This window comes from Lycium barbarum, chromosome 8 (genome assembly GCF_019175385.1).
Source record: "Lycium barbarum isolate Lr01 chromosome 8, ASM1917538v2, whole genome shotgun sequence".
NCBI classification, from domain to species: Eukaryota; Viridiplantae; Streptophyta; class Magnoliopsida; order Solanales; family Solanaceae; genus Lycium; species Lycium barbarum.
In genome coordinates this window covers 24,804,850-24,825,441 of record NC_083344.1, presented here as the reverse complement: position 1 = coordinate 24,825,441, position 20,592 = coordinate 24,804,850, and positions in this window count along the sequence as shown.

Below are 20,592 nucleotides of genomic sequence, written 5' to 3'. Positions count from 1 at the left end.
CTTAGTAGTTGAAAGGATAATTAAAACATTTCATTTTATATTATTCGAAAATAGGGCAATAGTACAATAAGAGAGCAAAGCGGGAATAGTGGGAGACTAAATGCAACCCAACATATCGTACCTTTACATAGACTCAATAAAGTAGTTATGATAAGTATCATTAGTAGTTGGAAAAGTAGTTAGGACGTTTCCTTGAAAATCGCTTGAAATCAAGTCACAAATTACCATAAGGGTAAAATCAAAAATAGTTGGCCCACCTCGGGACAAACAAAGCGGCGGGCTCAAATTACGTATATTAAGCTTATGGGGTCACCTACAGAGGACTTAGGGGTATTCCCTATCTTTCTAGGCAGTTTGGAGAGGCTTGCTTAATTTTTCAATAAAGCATGCTTAAGGGGCTCAAATCTATTGAACGAAAAAGGAGTATTTTCAAATGCGGATTCAGATGGGCAGAATGTCTTCCGAGGTGCAAATCCAATCCTAGTACACCTAGGACATGCCAAAAGAAGAATCGGGGTAGCTTTACATACCTTTCAAGCTCCTTACGCCTTTCCAAGCTCACTTCCCATTTCGTCAAAAATCTGCAAATGGTCATATTTACCAATTGTGAGTTATAGATTCTACGAATTCAACTTAACTCATATTTGTCTACCGAAATTTCGGCAGCACCTCCCCTATACATATAGCACCCCGAGAATTTAACTCGGCCAAAACAATCAACAACAACCCAACAACAACATCAACAACAACAACAATCACACTAAACACAATATAACACAACTAGCTATCTTTCCAACACAATGTCATAACCTTCACTTCAACCTTAAATTCCAAACTAATCTCAATGGTTTCACATTCATCATCAATCTAGAGCATCACAACATAATTTAGAAGCATTTCATATCGTTTCCTCAAATTATACACACGATATACATAATATACAAACTTTCCGCCAAAGTCATAATTCATCCAAAACTCCTAATCTTTGGCATACCTATTCATAACATGTTTCCATCTTCCAAATCTATCAATGATCATCATAATTTGCAACCTAACAACTTCATTTTCATAATGTCATAAAATTGTACTAAAACGACATAAGCTTCTACATTCCATTTCAATGCAAACTTATATCATTTTATCTTCATTTACATTGCAAGCATCACAACAACACAACTAACACATTAAACAAAATTAATTCACTCCCATTCCAACTCCAATATACCACACGGCCAAATGCTCTTTTTATCAATTCAACCAAATTTATTCAACTTTCATTCTCAATATGAATTCCATCATACTCACAACTAGAATACAACATAATTTCAATTCATCATTGGCATACAATGCATGCATACACACGGCCATACACTCTATTCCATACCCACTTTGAAATCTTCCATTTTTCCATACAATCAACTCATTCCCACTTACTACAACACAAACAATACTTCATAACACAATAAAAAGAGATGAACTCTTACCTTTTTCTCCAATCGCCTTCACTCAAACATGTTGTCATATTGAAGAAACAAGGGCTCTTTCTTCCCAAACAATTGCACCATGTTGTAGAGGACCCTTAATATAGTAGGAATACCACAAGAAAAATATTTTTGGAGGAAGATTTAGAGTAGCTATTTTTCCATGGCCATGGCCGAAAATGGAGTGGTCTTATTTTTGCTCAAGGTTTCTTGATTCTTCTATGACTTAAAGATGACTTAGTCATCTTTTAAGTCCACAAATTAAAACCCACACATGGGCCTTGGACCATTAAGGGGCCGGCCACCCCTCTACAATTGGGCCTCAATTTAGTTAAAAAAAAATTCCAAGCCCAATTGGTCAAAATTCTTATTTTGTAATTCCCGAAACTAATTTCCAAAATTTCCATTTTTGCCCTTGGCCTCATTCCGTATTTCCACGCCAATATTTTTCATGAAAATCACACATATATAAATTCAAATCAACATATGAACTTATTTCTTACAAATTGAAACAACTTTCCAATTTTGCAATTGTGCGAAAGCACGGGATATAACATCCTCCCCCCCTTTAGAACATTCGTCCTCGAATGTTAGATTAGGCTTATAGGGTCTGTAAGTACTTCGGGGAAGTTTTTCTTTATGGTCAGCACACATAATACACATTCATTAATGAATATAACTAAGCAAAGCTTTTAAATTACCTGGAGGGATAGCGAACAACTGAGGATATTTCTTCTTCATCTTCCCAGGTCATCTCCTCCCTGTTATTATTCCGCCACAGCACCTTAACTGAAGCTATATCTTTGTTCCGTAATTTTCTTACTTGGCAATCCAGAACGGCTACAGGCTGCTCTTCGTACGATAGTTCCTCCGTCACCCGAATATTATTTGCTGGAAATATTCTAGGAGGATCGCCGACACATTTTCGGAGCATGGATACGTGAAATACCAGATGTACTTCTTCCAAATCAGATGGTAGGTCTAGCCCGTAAACGACATTCTCAATTCTTCGAACAATCTGATAAGGTCAGATATATCGCGGATTGAACTTACTCTTTTTACCGAATCACATTATGCCTTTCATAGGCGATACATCAAAAATACCCAATCAATAACCTGGGATTCCAACGGTCGACGCCGTTTATCAGAATATGACTTCTGTCAACCCTAAGCTGCTAATTGTCTCTCTCGGATAAGTTTCACCTTATCAACTGCCTATTGGATCATATCTGGGCCTATTAATTCTGTTTTGCCAATATCAAACTAGCCGATGGGTGACCTGCATTTTCTGTCATACAAAGCCTCGTATTAAGCTAGAATGGTAGCGGTTATTATAAGCAAACTCGATCAACGGCAGATGATCGTGTTGGCTACCTCCGAAATCAATAATACAGGCTCGCAACATATCTTCTAGCATTTGTATAGTGTGCTCGGCCTGTCCGTTACTCTGAGGATGGAATACTGTGCTTGGACTTACCTGAGCCCCTAATCCTTCCTGAAACGAATCTCCAGAAATTAGTCATAAACTGAGTATCTCTGTCAATGACAATAGATATAGGAGCTCCGTGGAGTCTTATTATTCCTTTAATACATATAGTCTGGCATAATCCCCAACCGAATAAGTGGTTCTGACTGGGAGAAAATGGGCTGATTTTTGTCAGTTAATCAACTATACCACATATGGAAATCATACTTCCGTGGAGCGCGAGGCAAACCCGTAATGAGATCCATACTAATTATTTCCCACTTCTAAGTCAGAATTTTCATTTCCTGAAACAGTCCACCCGGTTTCTGATACCCAATTTTAACTTGCTGACAATTTGGGCACTGGTCAACGGGTCTTACGATGTCGGGCACACATAATCTGCCTCGGTATAACAATACTCATCTGGTAAAACCTCGAGCTAGATCTTTTCCTTGTCAAAGGTTGTATCTCTGTACGATACTAGAATAGAATCCTCAAACTGACGCTGTTTTACCTTTCCCATGATCGATAATTCAGTAACTTCTTCGGACAAAATTCCAATATCTTCAGAACCGACCAAACGGACTCTAAGGCTAGCTGACTAATGAGTTTTACAGACCAATTCTTTACTTCTGAATGTACGCCGGTCAAGCCATCCGTAGACTCATGACTAAGTGCGTCTGTCACAGCTTTAGCTTTTCTGGGGTGGCACAAAATATTAACATCATAATCCTTCAATAATTGAACCATCTTCTCTGCCGCGAATTCGGCTCCCTTTTTCTTAAAACGTATACTGGCAGCCCTTAGGATCCGTATAAATATCAACACGCACCCCACGTAAGTAATACCGCCATATCTTTAAAGCATGAATCACCATAGCTAATTCCAGACCATGGGCGAAATATTTTTTCCTCGTGCGGTCTGAGCTGCCGAGGGACATAGACCATAATCTGACCATTTCCAGACAACTACATATTTCAGTCGATGTCGAAGGCCTAGACCAGTCCTTTATCGCTTCAATCTTCTGTATGTCAGTTATTTTCGTTCATGCTTAATTTATTTTACTTTCATTCGCTCCCCCTCCTTGGGGTTATACTTACACCATATTCGAATCTTTTCCTTCTAACCTACAACTTGATTATCTTCGTACGAAACCTTAACAGAATCATAATTACATAGTACACAATCTTACTCGTCAGTTGGCACTCAAGTGATATAATTAGGGTAGTTGCTTACCTCATAGTAACCACATACTTTCTTCATACCCATTCCTTATCTGTCGTCCTATTTTCTCGACGATCGAATTATTTGATATTCACATAATTCATCATTTCATGTCGTAAGTTTTTCTTTGCCCTGTACTATTCCATTTTAGTTTGCTTTCGCAATTAACTTCGTGCTTTGCCCGTCGACTCTTTCAGAGGCTCCGCTTAATTACGTTTCTCACGGTTCACTTCTCCTGTCATTTGGATCTTCCAATCTCAACCGGTAGCGAAATAAGTATCAATCTATTTCGTAACATTGGTACCACACCTTTCCCCTTTTCTCGTACATTCTCTCCAGTTAATGTTTTTCGTATATGACAACACTGGCTATTAGGGTTCACCAATCAATCGACATCATCATAAATGGGGGGGCCTACACATACGCATATATATCACTGCCATTCTTTTACAATACATCTTCAATCACTTGTTCGAATTTACTCTAATTTCAGGGCTGCGCTGCTTTTTCTTTCTTTTTAACAATCCAATCCGTCTCAGCTCGTGTGACCCCTATAAAATTTCTAGCCATTCCACACATCCTAATTCCATTTAGGTTACCCCGAATTTCCTATTCGTCTCTCATATCTATGTTGCGAAAATTTTGTACATTTCCCAGGGGGTCACCCATCCCAGAATTGCTCTGGCCCTGGCACGCTTAACCTTACAACTTTAATGCATTTAGGCACGTTAAGACCGGTATAATTACATTGATTGCCCCGCACAACCTTTGTCACTTGATTTAAGATAAATCGGGGTCTTAACAACTTTTCAAAATGTTCTCATAGAGGGTCCCACCCCGACCTAGCGAGAATTCTTTTACCTTTCTGACTATATGGTTGCTGTGTCGCCCCTTGTACATCTTCAATACTTACCTCCACGTATATATATAATTCTAGACAGCCCACGAGTTTAAGTCTGTATCCCACAAATTCCATCTCCAATTAGTTGATGGAAACTGATGAAATGCTACTGTAAGGCATTTTACGATCATCAGCACGAGAAAGCTAAAGTCCGACGAACTTCGCGGAATCTTTTAGTACTTAATTCACATAATTACCTCCATATTTATATATATGAGCCGTGAGCAAACCACTCAATTCCCGCCTGCTTGTCATACGCTTTGTATTCTTTCAATTAGAGGAAACTTGATCGTTGGACATTTTTGCCCTTCCACATATTTTTGCCCTTCACGTGGGCTATGCTAAAACAAAATGGGGTTAGAACATATTTCTGGTCCCTCCAATTAAATTACGAATTCTCTACTCGTATATGCTTTCTCGAGATAAAATTTTCCCGATAAGGGTAATGCTTCTTACAAATGACATGGAGGGTACCTCTTAAAATTTTAATCCACCATTATAGATTTATCCTATCGGTATCGACCTTCAATACAGGTTAAAAATTTATATCTCATTTCCCTTTTCGTATTCCTAGAAAAATTTGGGCAGAGGTTCCTCTGTATTTCTTACTATACCAAAACCTGTACACAAGAAATACCAACCATGCCTCACAGGGTCAACACATATACGTCTATACATATCATATCACGTCGCATCACAGCCACACGGGGCTAATATTCCAAATAAAAAGTATCAGAATGCCGAGGCTTACCTCACATGCCCAACCCGAACTGCACCTGCTACACTTTCCATGTTTGTTTCCCTTTTTAATGTTCGACTTTATGTTTTAACCGTACTTCAGAATACCTTACCCAACATACGTCTTTCATACCATTGCTTACCGGAGTACTGTGTAGCTTCCAATATCAGCAGTCGCTGTCTTACGTCGATACCGTTCTCCAGCTGCAATCAAGGGTTAGTAAAGAAAGAAACTCATTTCCTACAGCTGGCTCTATCGCACGATCTAAGAATCAAAGAAAGGTAACACCCTAAATGTCCTGTAGCCTCCTGTTTATAGATGTGGTGCACAACACACCGATAAACAAGACTCTACTAGACACAGTCTGTAGACACTCCGAGGACAAACCGCTCTGATACCACTTTTGTCACGACCCAACTCCGTAGGCCGCGAGTAGTGTCCGTGCTGGACACCCAAACGTACCCAATAACCCAAATTAGCAAACGACATAATATTTTCAAATATAAAAGTCACTTGGCGTTAGTAATGATCATAAATGAACCGACGCAGTACATGGAAGTCGGTGAGGCTGTCACAAATCATATCATACCCAAACATATACAGAACCCACACAAGTATGTCTACAGACCTCTACAGAACATGACAGACTCATGAGATGGGACAGGGCCCCGTCATACCCCTGAATAGTGTACATATATATAATAGCGGCAGACTGTACCAATATACCGGCTCTGAACAAGAGAGCGCTCCCAATATAGCAGAATAGATGTCCTAGGTAGGCGGTCAGCAAATCTGTCTTCTGTACCTGCGCGGCATGAAAACGCAGCCCCCGAAGAAAGGGGGTCAGTACGAAATATGTACTGAGTATGTAAAGCACAGAACGTAGTAAACAAAGTCATCATCAAAGCAGAAGGTACAGAAAATGGACAGAATATCCAGATTAGCAAAATATTGATCATAAAGCATAAATAGTATTTGTTGAAAACATATGTCGTACCTGGTCCCATTGCGGAACAAGATTTTAACCGAAACAGAACTTACAGAGAAGTGAATGTCACATCCGAAGTATCAAATGCATATTTTCAAAACATGAGGAGTGTGTACAGAAACATATATCACATCATATCCGGCCCCTGCCAAAGGGCTCAGCAAACAGAACGTGGCCACCCCCCGACGCTGGTGCCACCATACATAAGGAACAGAATAGGGGATAACCCCGTCACATAAAATATCATATCAGATGGCCATATCAGATCATATCATATCAGAATGTGTGTACATGGCACAGCATACTCCAAAACCCATGTACATGTATACCTGCCCCCTCACATCGAGGCACGGCGAACAATGCAGTGGAATACGCTTGACAACATATCCTGGCCCGGGCTCAGTGTGGGAAACATTGAGGCATCCACGAATGGAGTAGTGAGAGACTAAATGCAATAAAAATATCACGGATTTCCAGAGACTCAATGAGGCATATCGAATGACAAATCAAATCAATGAAGTCGGACGGAATCTTAGCAAGTGTATGTCATATGTCATAATGAGTTACAGAAGAGTAATCCTCCTGAAATCGTTTTCATATTTCAAAATAGCCTACCAAACTCGAGGGAGTCACCAAATGATTTTCCTTAGTAGTTGAAAGGATAATTAAAACATTTCATTTTATATTATTCGAAAATAGGGCAATAGTACAATAAGAGAGCAAAGCGGGAATAGTGGGAGACTAAATGCAACCCAACATATCGTACCTTTACATAGACTCAATAAAGTAGTTATGATAAGTATCATTAGTAGTTGGAAAAGTAGTTAGGACGTTTCCTTGAAAATCGCTTGAAATCAAGTCACAAATTACCATAAGGGTAAAATCAAAAATAGTTGGCCCACCTCGGGACAAACAAAGCGGCGGGCTCAAATTACGTATATTAAGCTTATGGGGTCACCTACAGAGGACTTAGGGGTATTCCCTATCTTTCTAGGCAGTTTGGAGAGGCTTGCTTAATTTTTCAATAAAGCATGCTTAAGGGGCTCAATTCTATTGAACGAAAAAGGAGTATTTTCAAATGCGGATTCAGATGGGCAGAATGTCTTCCGAGGTGCAAATCCAATCCTAGTACACCTAGGACATGCCAAAAGAAGAATCGGGGTAGCTTTACATACCTTTCAAGCTCCTTACGCCTTTCCAAGCTCACTTCCCATTTCGTCAAAAATCTGCAAATGGTCATATTTACCAATTGTGAGTTATAGATTCTACGAATTCAACTTAACTCATATTTGTCTACCGAAATTTCGGCAGCACCTCCCCTATACATATAGCACCCCGAGAATTTAACTCGGCCAAAACAATCAACAACAACCCAACAACAACATCAACAACAACAACAATCACACTAAACACAATATAACACAACTAGCTATCTTTCCAACACAATGTCATAACCTTCACTTCAACCTTAAATTCCAAACTAATCTCAATGGTTTCACATTCATCATCAATCTAGAGCATCACAACATAATTTAGAAGCATTTCATATCGTTTCCTCAAATTATACACACGATATACATAATATACAAACTTTCCGCCAAAGTCATAATTCATCCAAAACTCCTAATCTTTGGCATACCTATTCATAACATGTTTCCATCTTCCAAATCTATCAATGATCATCATAATTTGCAACCTAACAACTTCATTTTCATAATGTCATAAAATTGTACTAAAACGACATAAGCTTCTACATTCCATTTCAATGCAAACTTATATCATTTTATCTTCATTTACATTGCAAGCATCACAACAACACAACTAACACATTAAACAAAATTAATTCACTCCCATTCCAACTCCAATATACCACACGGCCAAATGCTCTTTTTATCAATTCAACCAAATTTATTCAACTTTCATTCTCAATATGAATTCCATCATACTCACAACTAGAATACAACATAATTTCAATTCATCATTGGCATACAATGCATGCATACACACGGCCATACACTCTATTCCATACCCACTTTGAAATCTTCCATTTTTCCATACAATCAACTCATTCCCACTTACTACAACACAAACAATACTTCATAACACAATAAAAAGAGATGAACTCTTACCTTTTTCTCCAATCGCCTTCACTCAAACATGTTGTCATATTGAAGAAACAAGGGCTCTTTCTTCCCAAACAATTGCACCATGTTGTAGAGGACCCTTAATATAGTAGGAATACCACAAGAAAAATATTTTTGGAGGAAGATTTAGAGTAGCTATTTTTCCATGGCCATGGCCGAAAATGGAGTGGTCTTATTTTTGCTCAAGGTTTCTTGATTCTTCTATGACTTAAAGATGACTTAGTCATCTTTTAAGTCCACAAATTAAAACCCACACATGGGCCTTGGACCATTAAGGGGCCGGCCACCCCTCTACAATTGGGCCTCAATTTAGTTAAAAAAAAATTCCAAGCCCAATTGGTCAAAATTCTTATTTTGTAATTCCCGAAACTAATTTCCAAAATTTCCATTTTTGCCCTTGGCCTCATTCCGTATTTCCACGCCAATATTTTTCATGAAAATCACACATATATAAATTCAAATCAACATATGAACTTATTTCTTACAAATTGAAACAACTTTCCAATTTTGCAATTGTGCGAAAGCACGGGATATAACATCCTCCCCCCCTTTAGAACATTCGTCCTCGAATGTTAGATTAGGCTTATAGGGTCTGTAAGTACTTCGGGGAAGTTTTTCTTTATGGTCAGCACACATAATACACATTCATTAATGAATATAACTAAGCAAAGCTTTTAAATTACCTGGAGGGATAGCGAACAACTGAGGATATTTCTTCTTCATCTTCCCAGGTCATCTCCTCCCTGTTATTATTCCGCCACAGCACCTTAACTGAAGCTATATCTTTGTTCCGTAATTTTCTTACTTGGCAATCCAGAACGGCTACAGGCTGCTCTTCGTACGATAGTTCCTCCGTCACCCGAATATTATTTGCTGGAAATATTCTAGGAGGATCGCCGACACATTTTCGGAGCATGGATACGTGAAATACCAGATGTACTTCTTCCAAATCAGATGGTAGGTCTAGCCCGTAAACGACATTCTCAATTCTTCGAACAATCTGATAAGGTCAGATATATCGCGGATTGAACTTACTCTTTTTACCGAATCACATTATGCCTTTCATAGGCGATACATCAAAAATACCCAATCAATAACCTGGGATTCCAACGGTCGACGCCGTTTATCAGAATATGACTTCTGTCAACCCTAAGCTGCTAATTGTCTCTCTCGGATAAGTTTCACCTTATCAACTGCCTATTGGATCATATCTGGGCCTATTAATTCTGTTTTGCCAATATCAAACTAGCCGATGGGTGACCTGCATTTTCTGTCATACAAAGCCTCGTATTAAGCTAGAATGGTAGCGGTTATTATAAGCAAACTCGATCAACGGCAGATGATCGTGTTGGCTACCTCCGAAATCAATAATACAGGCTCGCAACATATCTTCTAGCATTTGTATAGTGTGCTCGGCCTGTCCGTTACTCTGAGGATGGAATACTGTGCTTGGACTTACCTGAGCCCCTAATCCTTCCTGAAACGAATCTCCAGAAATTAGTCATAAACTGAGTATCTCTGTCAATGACAATAGATATAGGAGCTCCGTGGAGTCTTATTATTCCTTTAATACATATAGTCTGGCATAATCCCCAACCGAATAAGTGGTTCTGACTGGGAGATAATGGGCTGATTTTTGTCAGTTAATCAACTATACCACATATGGAAATCATACTTCCGTGGAGCGCGAGGCAAACCCGTAATGAGATCCATACTAATTATTTCCCACTTCTAAGTCAGAATTTTCATTTCCTGAAACAGTCCACCCGGTTTCTGATACCCAATTTTAACTTGCTGACAATTTGGGCACTGGTCAACGGGTCTTACGATGTCGGGCACACATAATCTGCCTCGGTATAACAATACTCATCTGGTAAAACCTCGAGCTAGATCTTTTCCTTGTCAAAGGTTGTATCTCTGTACGATACTAGAATAGAATCCTCAAACTGACGCTGTTTTACCTTTCCCATGATCGATAATTCAGTAACTTCTTCGGACAAAATTCCAATATCTTCAGAACCGACCAAACGGACTCTAAGGCTAGCTGACTAATGAGTTTTACAGACCAATTCTTTACTTCTGAATGTACGCCGGTCAAGCCATCCGTAGACTCATGACTAAGTGCGTCTGTCACAGCTTTAGCTTTTCTGGGGTGGCACAAAATATTAACATCATAATCCTTCAATAATTGAACCATCTTCTCTGCCGCGAATTCGGCTCCCTTTTTCTTAAAACGTATACTGGCAGCCCTTAGGATCCGTATAAATATCAACACGCACCCCACGTAAGTAATACCGCCATATCTTTAAAGCATGAATCACCATAGCTAATTCCAGACCATGGGCGAAATATTTTTTCCTCGTGCGGTCTGAGCTGCCGAGGGACATAGACCATAATCTGACCATTTCCAGACAACTACATATTTCAGTCGATGTCGAAGGCCTAGACCAGTCCTTTATCGCTTCAATCTTCTGTATGTCAGTTATTTTCGTTCATGCTTAATTTATTTTACTTTCATTCGCTCCCCCTCCTTGGGGTTATACTTACACCATATTCGAATCTTTTCCTTCTAACCTACAACTTGATTATCTTCGTACGAAACCTTAACAGAATCATAATTACATAGTACACAATCTTACTCGTCAGTTGGCACTCAAGTGATATAATTAGGGTAGTTGCTTACCTCATAGTAACCACATACTTTCTTCATACCCATTCCTTATCTGTCGTCCTATTTTCTCGACGATCGAATTATTTGATATTCACATAATTCATCATTTCATGTCGTAAGTTTTTCTTTGCCCTGTACTATTCCATTTTAGTTTGCTTTCGCAATTAACTTCGTGCTTTGCCCGTCGACTCTTTCAGAGGCTCCGCTTAATTACGTTTCTCACGGTTCACTTCTCCTGTCATTTGGATCTTCCAATCTCAACCGGTAGCGAAATAAGTATCAATCTATTTCGTAACATTGGTACCACACCTTTCCCCTTTTCTCGTACATTCTCTCCAGTTAATGTTTTTCGTATATGACAACACTGGCTATTAGGGTTCACCAATCAATCGACATCATCATAAATGGGGGGGCCTACACATACGCATATATATCACTGCCATTCTTTTACAATACATCTTCAATCACTTGTTCGAATTTACTCTAATTTCAGGGCTGCGCTGCTTTTTCTTTCTTTTTAACAATCCAATCCGTCTCAGCTCGTGTGACCCCTATAAAATTTCTAGCCATTCCACACATCCTAATTCCATTTAGGTTACCCCGAATTTCCTATTCGTCTCTCATATCTATGTTGCGAAAATTTTGTACATTTCCCAGGGGGTCACCCATCCCAGAATTGCTCTGGCCCTGGCACGCTTAACCTTACAACTTTAATGCATTTAGGCACGTTAAGACCGGTATAATTACATTGATTGCCCCGCACAACCTTTGTCACTTGATTTAAGATAAATCGGGGTCTTAACAACTTTTCAAAATGTTCTCATAGAGGGTCCCACCCCGACCTAGCGAGAATTCTTTTACCTTTCTGACTATATGGTTGCTGTGTCGCCCCTTGTACATCTTCAATACTTACCTCCACGTATATATATAATTCTAGACAGCCCACGAGTTTAAGTCTGTATCCCACAAATTCCATCTCCAATTAGTTGATGGAAACTGATGAAATGCTACTGTAAGGCATTTTACGATCATCAGCACGAGAAAGCTAAAGTCCGACGAACTTCGCGGAATCTTTTAGTACTTAATTCACATAATTACCTCCATATTTATATATATGAGCCGTGAGCAAACCACTCAATTCCCGCCTGCTTGTCATACGCTTTGTATTCTTTCAATTAGAGGAAACTTGATCGTTGGACATTTTTGCCCTTCCACATATTTTTGCCCTTCACGTGGGCTATGCTAAAACAAAATGGGGTTAGAACATATTTCTGGTCCCTCCAATTAAATTACGAATTCTCTACTCGTATATGCTTTCTCGAGATAAAATTTTCCCGATAAGGGTAATGCTTCTTACAAATGACATGGAGGGTACCTCTTAAAATTTTAATCCACCATTATAGATTTATCCTATCGGTATCGACCTTCAATACAGGTTAAAAATTTATATCTCATTTCCCTTTTCGTATTCCTAGAAAAATTTGGGCAGAGGTTCCTCTGTATTTCTTACTATACCAAAACCTGTACACAAGAAATACCAACCATGCCTCACAGGGTCAACACATATACGTCTATACATATCATATCACGTCGCATCACAGCCACACGGGGCTAATATTCCAAATAAAAAGTATCAGAATGCCGAGGCTTACCTCACATGCCCAACCCGAACTGCACCTGCTACACTTTCCATGTTTGTTTCCCTTTTTAATGTTCGACTTTATGTTTTAACCGTACTTCAGAATACCTTACCCAACATACGTCTTTCATACCATTGCTTACCGGAGTACTGTGTAGCTTCCAATATCAGCAGTCGCTGTCTTACGTCGATACCGTTCTCCAGCTGCAATCAAGGGTTAGTAAAGAAAGAAACTCATTTCCTACAGCTGGCTCTATCGCACGATCTAAGAATCAAAGAAAGGTAACACCCTAAATGTCCTGTAGCCTCCTGTTTATAGATGTGGTGCACAACACACCGATAAACAAGACTCTACTAGACACAGTCTGTAGACACTCCGAGGACAAACCGCTCTGATACCACTTTTGTCACGACCCAACTCCGTAGGCCGCGAGTAGTGTCCGTGCTGGACACCCAAACGTACCCAATAACCCAAATTAGCAAACGACATAATATTTTCAAATATAAAAGTCACTTGGCGTTAGTAATGATCATAAATGAACCGACGCAGTACATGGAAGTCGGTGAGGCTGTCACAAATCATATCATACCCAAACATATACAGAACCCACACAAGTATGTCTACAGACCTCTACAGAACATGACAGACTCATGAGATGGGACAGGGCCCCGTCATACCCCTGAATAGTGTACATATATATAATAGCGGCAGACTGTACCAATATACCGGCTCTGAACAAGAGAGCGCTCCCAATATAGCAGAATAGATGTCCTAGGTAGGCGGTCAGCAAATCTGTCTTCTGTACCTGCGCGGCATGAAAACGCAGCCCCCGAAGAAAGGGGGTCAGTACGAAATATGTACTGAGTATGTAAAGCACAGAACGTAGTAAACAAAGTCATCATCAAAGCAGAAGGTACAGAAAATGGACAGAATATCCAGATTAGCAAAATATTGATCATAAAGCATAAATAGTATTTGTTGAAAACATATGTCGTACCTGGTCCCATTGCGGAACAAGATTTTAACCGAAACAGAACTTACAGAGAAGTGAATGTCACATCCGAAGTATCAAATGCATATTTTCAAAACATGAGGAGTGTGTACAGAAACATATATCACATCATATCCGGCCCCTGCCAAAGGGCTCAGCAAACAGAACGTGGCCACCCCCCGACGCTGGTGCCACCATACATAAGGAACAGAATAGGGGATAACCCCGTCACATAAAATATCATATCAGATGGCCATATCAGATCATATCATATCAGAATGTGTGTACATGGCACAGCATACTCCAAAACCCATGTACATGTATACCTGCCCCCTCACATCGAGGCACGGCGAACAATGCAGTGGAATACGCTTGACAACATATCCTGGCCCGGGCTCAGTGTGGGAAACATTGAGGCATCCACGAATGGAGTAGTGAGAGACTAAATGCAATAAAAATATCACGGATTTCCAGAGACTCAATGAGGCATATCGAATGACAAATCAAATCAATGAAGTCGGACGGAATCTTAGCAAGTGTATGTCATATGTCATAATGAGTTACAGAAGAGTAATCCTCCTGAAATCGTTTTCATATTTCAAAATAGCCTACCAAACTCGAGGGAGTCACCAAATGATTTTCCTTAGTAGTTGAAAGGATAATTAAAACATTTCATTTTATATTATTCGAAAATAGGGCAATAGTACAATAAGAGAGCAAAGCGGGAATAGTGGGAGACTAAATGCAACCCAACATATCGTACCTTTACATAGACTCAATAAAGTAGTTATGATAAGTATCATTAGTAGTTGGAAAAGTAGTTAGGACGTTTCCTTGAAAATCGCTTGAAATCAAGTCACAAATTACCATAAGGGTAAAATCAAAAATAGTTGGCCCACCTCGGGACAAACAAAGCGGCGGGCTCAAATTACGTATATTAAGCTTATGGGGTCACCTACAGAGGACTTAGGGGTATTCCCTATCTTTCTAGGCAGTTTGGAGAGGCTTGCTTAATTTTTCAATAAAGCATGCTTAAGGGGCTCAATTCTATTGAACGAAAAAGGAGTATTTTCAAATGCGGATTCAGATGGGCAGAATGTCTTCCGAGGTGCAAATCCAATCCTAGTACACCTAGGACATGCCAAAAGAAGAATCGGGGTAGCTTTACATACCTTTCAAGCTCCTTACGCCTTTCCAAGCTCACTTCCCATTTCGTCAAAAATCTGCAAATGGTCATATTTACCAATTGTGAGTTATAGATTCTACGAATTCAACTTAACTCATATTTGTCTACCGAAATTTCGGCAGCACCTCCCCTATACATATAGCACCCCGAGAATTTAACTCGGCCAAAACAATCAACAACAACCCAACAACAACATCAACAACAACAACAATCACACTAAACACAATATAACACAACTAGCTATCTTTCCAACACAATGTCATAACCTTCACTTCAACCTTAAATTCCAAACTAATCTCAATGGTTTCACATTCATCATCAATCTAGAGCATCACAACATAATTTAGAAGCATTTCATATCGTTTCCTCAAATTATACACACGATATACATAATATACAAACTTTCCGCCAAAGTCATAATTCATCCAAAACTCCTAATCTTTGGCATACCTATTCATAACATGTTTCCATCTTCCAAATCTATCAATGATCATCATAATTTGCAACCTAACAACTTCATTTTCATAATGTCATAAAATTGTACTAAAACGACATAAGCTTCTACATTCCATTTCAATGCAAACTTATATCATTTTATCTTCATTTACATTGCAAGCATCACAACAACACAACTAACACATTAAACAAAATTAATTCACTCCCATTCCAACTCCAATATACCACACGGCCAAATGCTCTTTTTATCAATTCAACCAAATTTATTCAACTTTCATTCTCAATATGAATTCCATCATACTCACAACTAGAATACAACATAATTTCAATTCATCATTGGCATACAATGCATGCATACACACGGCCATACACTCTATTCCATACCCACTTTGAAATCTTCCATTTTTCCATACAATCAACTCATTCCCACTTACTACAACACAAACAATACTTCATAACACAATAAAAAGAGATGAACTCTTACCTTTTTCTCCAATCGCCTTCACTCAAACATGTTGTCATATTGAAGAAACAAGGGCTCTTTCTTCCCAAACAATTGCACCATGTTGTAGAGGACCCTTAATATAGTAGGAATACCACAAGAAAAATATTTTTGGAGGAAGATTTAGAGTAGCTATTTTTCCATGGCCATGGCCGAAAATGGAGTGGTCTTATTTTTGCTCAAGGTTTCTTGATTCTTCTATGACTTAAAGATGACTTAGTCATCTTTTAAGTCCACAAATTAAAACCCACACATGGGCCTTGGACCATTAAGGGGCCGGCCACCCCTCTACAATTGGGCCTCAATTTAGTTAAAAAAAAATTCCAAGCCCAATTGGTCAAAATTCTTATTTTGTAATTCCCGAAACTAATTTCCAAAATTTCCATTTTTGCCCTTGGCCTCATTCCGTATTTCCACGCCAATATTTTTCATGAAAATCACACATATATAAATTCAAATCAACATATGAACTTATTTCTTACAAATTGAAACAACTTTCCAATTTTGCAATTGTGCGAAAGCACGGGATATAACAAAACTGACTATCTGTAAATGATATAAAGACCGTAAATAAATGATAAGGCCCTAAAAGAACTGGGGCTCACCAATCAGCTAATACTGGAATACCTAGCGTGCAGATCCGTTGTCCTGTAAATCATTACCTGCATCGTGAGATGCAGGCCCCGTGTGAAAGGGACGTCAGTACATTTGAATAGCACTGCTATGTAAAGCAACTGAAAGCAAGAAGTATAAGTGGGGTGCTCAGGGAAAGGGCAGCCCAATAAATAAACACGTAACAAATGTTGAAAATGTAACTGAAATGAACAAGAGAAGTAGAGTTATGAGTACTTCATGTTCTGCATCTGAATCCCCTATTTTCTTGTGTTTATTATGGTGCCTTGGCCGAATAATAAATGACAAAACTATGGCCTTGGCCAAGTAAACGCATTAGTCTATGATCTTGGCTAAGTATACGTATACATGAGACTGTGCCCTTGGGCAAAAATAAAAGAGTTTCCCTTGGGCAAAATACAAGGGTCGCCCTGGGGAAAAATGCAAGAGTTAAATATTCAACAATTATTATTAAAGAACTGAGACCCTTGGAATAATGAACGTTACTGAACTGAGACATGTATTCTTGAACTGATTATGTGACCTGAAGCCTTAACTGTTTCTAAGCATATTGAGTTTCTCGCTCATGGGTATAAACCACGAGTCTATTTAGTTTGTGTTCTGAGTTCACAACGTTCGGAATGAAAGTCATGAACGAAATACGAAACTAGAGAATAGAGGTTCTGCAACTATTCATGGAACTAAAGCACAACTATAACTGATACACTCAAATTACACCGTTTAATGGTATAACCCGGACATTGTGAAATATAGTAACCCAATAAGGTTGGGTCGAATCCCACAGATAACAATATGTAGGTGTTTAAGCAGATTAGGAATTATCACCAACAACAGCTAGGCCGAACGCATTAATGGTGGTTTTTAGATATGGTTTTAATAAAATACGAAAATATAAAATCTAATTTAGAAAGCAATTAAATTGATCAATGGCTACAAGAATGGAATAAAGGAAACTACTTCTCAAGTAACGATCCAATATATTTCACGAATTACACATAATGGTAATATTATGTTAATTAGCCTCGGATAATGACTCTAACTTAACTTCTCCCGAAGATTAACTAGACTACCTAATTGAATATCCCTAAAGCAATTAGGAGCATTAAGAACACCCGACTATGGCTACAAGTGGTATCGCCTATTCCTAGGTCAATTTCCATCAGATGAGGATTAACGCCCCAAATTCATGTTAATTATTCTATCCCAACCCCATTCTTCCTCTTCTGAGTTTCAAACAAAGTAAATGGGCAATTCCTAGGGTTAGCTACTCTCTTGAGAAACGTTGAAGAACAAGAATAATTAAAATAACAATAACTTACTTGATTAAAAATAATGTCGATCAATAAATAAGCACAACAAGAGTTTCAATCTCAATTATCACCAAGAAATTCTCATAAACAAGGTTTGAATAAAAGAAAGAAAATATACGTAGGAACTCTAGCCTCCAAACTTGTATTTTCTGCCAAAGATATCTAAGAATTGTGGCTTATAAAATATTTATAGGTGTAAGAAAAATATCCCAAATAAAATAACCCAGTCCAAATCGGACTGGGATAAAATATTCCGCCAAAATTGGGCCTCGGAAAATTGTTGAGTGCATCGCACCACAGCGAAATTGGAGGCGTCCAGTACCACAACGTCATGGGACACTTAATGTTGCATCTCATTCATTTGTTGGCTGCCAGGTAAGAAACTCATTAATTTCAATTGTAATTTGCTTGCTACTGCACTGCTCCTTGGGAAATCATTACAACATCATGATATCTCCTTGTTTATTTAATTTTCTGTTTTCGTAATTTTAACACATGTCATCAAATTTTGGTTCAAATCTCTTCATCTTCGCACCACTTTATTCCTACACATTAAAAATATAATATTAGCACAAATTCTTATAATTAATATTCAAACGACGATTAAATGTACTAAATGTGAGGCAAATAATGACTAAATATATGCATTTCTGGCCGAACATCAATAACTCTGAGGCAAATCGTAATAGTCAATAAACCATATCGTTGGGAGAATTATCAACTTTCCCAAACCTGGAGAGTTAGCCTCACATACTTGTAAACGCTTCAATCTGACGAACTAGTTTGCTTTTCTGACGAAGAACACCCAAAACCCTAGCTTAAATCGCTTGAGAAGGATTACCTTGGAAATCCTATGTTTTCGTTTAAGAATCGTATATTTAGTGCTAGGATTGATTAAAAATCGTAGAGGTGTTCTTACCTTGATGTGGGTGGTTTGAGAGGAGAGAAAATCGTCCTTGAGGGGTTTTCTACGTAGTTGGAATGTCTGACAAATTAATTTTCGAGTTAAGTATTGAATTTATAGAATGGGGCATTTTGGACCCTCTGGCTCGCCGAGCTTAGCCTATAGCATGACTATGTTGTGATTTGAGGCGAGCTCACCTGTCCAAAATGTACTTAGAAAAATTTCAGGAATTTTCTCCTTTTGGTCACCACACCTCGCTGAGCTTAGCCTATGGCATGACTATGTTGTGCTTTGAGTTGAGCTCAGCATGCTCCTAAATCCATTTCACACTTATTCTCACGTTTTTTCTACTTTGCTGACGTCGTTCAGTAAAATGGACATAACTTTTTGTACAGAGATCCGTTTGAGCTCCACTTTATATGGTTGGAAAGGTATTTCAAAGGGCTACAACCTTTTTAAGTATTCTCTAATTCCCAACGGATTTTCACGAAATTGGCTGGAAGACAGACGTATCGAAAACTTAACTGATTCTATCGAATCTTAAGCACCTCACTATCCATCTTGATTCCAAAACAACTATTTCCACCCATACTCATCCCGATATACTTCACATGTCTAAAATGTCACATTAATACTCATTTAACACCTCCACACCTAATCCGGATTTATGCACCTAATCCGAATTTATGGATGTTACAGACCGTTTTCTATATATAGAAATCATTTATCTTTATGCAATGATTTACAACCACACAAAATACTTTCTCCATCCATTTTTACTTGTCCTCTATACTAAAATTAGATGTCCATTTGTACTTGTCCAGTTTGGAAAACCAATTGATAATTTACCATTCTATACATGTTTTACCCTTACTACTCATTATTGTGTTGGAAACTTCAATGAATTGCTAGTGACTGCACAACCTTTAAAGTATGTTTAATTATTTTCAATCATTAAAGGACTTGGTAATAATTAGGGGTGATAGAGTAAAATTATCATTATATTTGTGACTTCTTGAGGGGTGTACCAAGTCAATACAAGACAAGTAAAAATAGACGGAGGGTTTAAAAAAATCTTCTCTTCTTTCTTAAACTCCGAGTCCAGTTAAATAGGTTCACATAAATTGAACGGAGGGAATATTTTCTTTAGTTGAAAATTGTCTCAAATGTTTAGTATTATTCTTTCGTATAAAGGCTCCATACACGTGTGTTCAGTTGTACTTACGGGATTGTATACGATTTTTTACTTTGTTTTGATTTCATTATTATCATGAAATGCTTCATCTATGGTTTTGGAATTGTAAAGGTCTCATGACTTGATTTGAAAATAAATATGATCTTTAAATAGCTTCCTCAC